Source organism: Triticum dicoccoides, chromosome 7A (assembly GCF_002162155.2).
Source record: "Triticum dicoccoides isolate Atlit2015 ecotype Zavitan chromosome 7A, WEW_v2.0, whole genome shotgun sequence".
Taxonomy (NCBI): Eukaryota; Viridiplantae; Streptophyta; class Magnoliopsida; order Poales; family Poaceae; genus Triticum; species Triticum dicoccoides.
Window position 1 is genome coordinate 51,170,756 of NC_041392.1, and position 3,297 is coordinate 51,174,052.

The 3,297-nt window shown below is 44.9% G+C and overlaps 1 pseudogene; it reads right to left on the reverse strand.

Annotated features, from left to right (window-relative positions):
- Positions 1-4: 4 nt before the first annotated feature.
- Positions 5-727, reverse strand: LOC119333055 (annotated as a pseudogene).
- Between the last annotated feature and the right edge of the window lie 2,570 nt (positions 728-3,297).

Below are 3,297 nucleotides of genomic sequence, written 5' to 3' on the forward strand. Positions count from 1 at the left end.
GGTTTTCTTGAGCATTGTCCCTCTGGTACTGAATTAGGTGCGTTGGAAGGATATCTCTTGCATCTCTGGTCCACCTCTTCACTATGTGCTTCTTTGGGATTTCTGTCACACGGATGAAGGCACCTGCATAACATAACAGAATAACACTTTGCCTTGTGAGATCTGAATCATAATTTCAATATTACGGAAAACTAAAAGGTGTACATATACTAATGCCATCTATATCACCTTAAGGATATGGCTGCACCACAGCCCCATGTGTGCAAATTGACCACACTTGTAGTCAAATTCCTCCCCTCCTTCAAGCACCGTCACCTTGTATGAAGTTCTGCACCACTTCTCTCTTCGTGTTGCATCTGTAGGTATTGCCATATACTCTTTACCCTTTTTGATCTCTTCCACCTGATATGCACCACACTCCTATAGTATATGACCGAATTGCTCAAACATAGCTCTAGTGTATATCTGCCCAGCATGTCTCTCGGTTGCCATATTTTCTCGCATAAGGGGCCTCCCCTGCAAAACCAAACATCAGTAAGTATTAATTGAAATAATTCGTATAACAGCAGGATCACTAGCACAACTTATATAGAATGCCTGGTGCTTACGATTGATGTCCGCTTCTCCTCATAATTTTCCTCGACTCCCTATCAGAAATTAAACTCATATACTTCCTCACAAAGATATGCATTAGGCATCCATTGTCCTTTGACCCCAGCAATCTCATGAGGGCTGGCCATTCACAGCGGCAGGAACGAGTATTTCCAACTTTGTCCTGTTCACATTTAGTCTGCTCTTCCCATATCTAATGCCAAATCCTTTCTCCCAGGAGTACAAATTGTAAAAATCGTATGCCTCACCAAGAGTGTCGAAACTTGTACCTATCTTTGGCACAATGACTCTGTCTCTTGGATGATCCGCAAATTCCCTCATGGTCTTCTCCAGCGATATGACCCTGTCCAGGCAAGGAGCCCTGCCTACAGCAGCAGCACCTACACGCACTTTGTCAGCCACAGCAAAACAACAGTCAGCTGGTGCTTTCAGTTACAACCGTTTGTTTGATTTTATATTTGCGGTTATTATGTGGATGAACGATTACTGCCTCTCATATTAGTCACAATCTTCTTGGCATAATCAACATGAAATAGCTCACAAGATTTATATATGAATCATGGATCATGTTTATGCCTGTGTTGCCACATGAATTCATCGGTTACTGCTTACAAGACTAACAGGACATCTGCAATGAACCTAACAAATTCTACTAGATTTTAGAAGCTATCTTGTAGTACCTTTGTATCCAGCCAGGTGTTTTGGGGTCCAATTGCTCTATGGAGTGCTCGGAAGTCTGGGCCATCTCTGCAGTTCCTGTCTCTGCACGACAGATCTGGGCGTACGCACTTGAAGCCGCCGGTGCTGGAAGCTCAACCTCCGGCTGCGCGGCGATTAGGAACCACACGGGCTTCATTGTGCTGTTGTTATCAGTCACCTGCTCTAGCAGCGTTCTAGTTAATCCACACAAATATTTCCAACGAGCGAAAAAGAAATCCACATTCGAGATTCGCAAAACAGAGGGGCATGGAGGAGATTCTGACATGTTTATCGGCTGCATTAAGAACTCCATGGCCGCCGGAGCAACTGCGAGCTCGCTGGTAGGCGGCAGCGCCCTAGGCGCAGTCAATCTCCCCACCGTTTCGCCGTAGGGGATGAGAGCGCAATCCAACTTCACCGCCCTACCACACAGTGGCCACCCCTGCTGCATTTACTGCACGCGCTGCCGGCGCTACCGGAAAGCCCTCGACCTGATCCACGGATCAGGATGCCGACAACCAGCTGCGCCACGGCTTAGGCTAGAACCGTCGACGTCGTGCGAACTTCCGTTCATCCAGGCCCATCTGTCAGGTCTGTATAGCAACATATACCAAATTTTCCCCGTTTCACATGGCCCCACCTACATTCATTGCACTGAATCTCACAGCTATTCTGGACGGGCGTGATTCCGAGCTCCTGTGAGCTCGCGATCAATTGCTCCACGTCCGATATCAATCCTATTAACCCTCAGAAGTTTAGCTTGAGCATGAAGTAATCTGACCATAATTTGACAATAGTAAGATGTCATTCCAAAACAATAATTATGTAGTAACACTAATATTTCTCAAATAAATAGTTTGACCATAGTTTGACCACAGTTTGATCAGATTTGACCAAAATTCAAAAAAATGAAATAATTATTTAGTAACACTAATATTCTTGAATAATTATGTAGTAACACTACTATTTTTTAAATAAGTCGTTTGACCATAGTTTGACCACAGTTTGACCAGATTTGACCAAAATTCAAAAAATTGTAATAATTATTTAGTAACACTAATATTCGTGAATAATTATTTAGTAACACTAATACTTCTTGAATAAGTAGTTTGACTAAAGTTTGACCTGATTTAACCAAAATTCAAAAAAAATTGAAATTTGAGCATAACTTTTTTTTCTTTTAGAATTTGAGGATTCTAAAAATTTGCAAACAGGCCACTACATCTCAAAGAATTTTATTTTTTTAAGTTTTTATCATTTTCTTTTGCTTTTTACAAAACTGAAAAGGTGATTCAGGGGAGGTAGAGTTTGAAAATGGGACCTTTAGTCCCGGTTTGAGACACGAACCGGGACTAAAGAGCACCCTTTAGTCCCGGTTTGAGATACGAACCGGGACTAAAGAGCACCCTTTAGTCCCGGTTTGAGATACGAGCCGGGACTAAAGGGTGCAATTTAGTCCCGGTTCGTGTCTCAAACCGGGACTAAAAGTCTCATTTGAACCGGGACTAATGCCTTTAGAAGCACGAATCAGGACCAATGCTCACATTAGTCCCTATTCGTGACTGAACCGGGACTAATGGGCTTATCTGGCCCGAACGAAAGCCCTGTTTTCTATGGTGGATCATGCAAAGGACTGGCTTTTGACCCTATCTATATCTTCTGCTGCATGTAGCGATCAGTTATCTCCGCCGCCTATGTTCCCCGCCGGCTCTACTGCACGCCAATGTATTGCCTCGGTAGCGGTGGCGGTAGTGAGAGGTTGGGCAAGCCGCCGTCCGAGAGGAAGACCTGCGCTGGGGATGGGTGGCAGCTGGATCCAGCCATTATCGGCTACGGGACGGCGTCAAAGTGGATGTGGATGAGGGCGGTGACGCACCGGCGGGGATTGGGAGGCGGGTACGGTGGGAGGTAAGGCGAAGTGGGTGGAGAATTTTCACTCCGTGAGCGGTCGGCTGAGTATATTTGTGAGTCGCGGTCGAGTCGGTG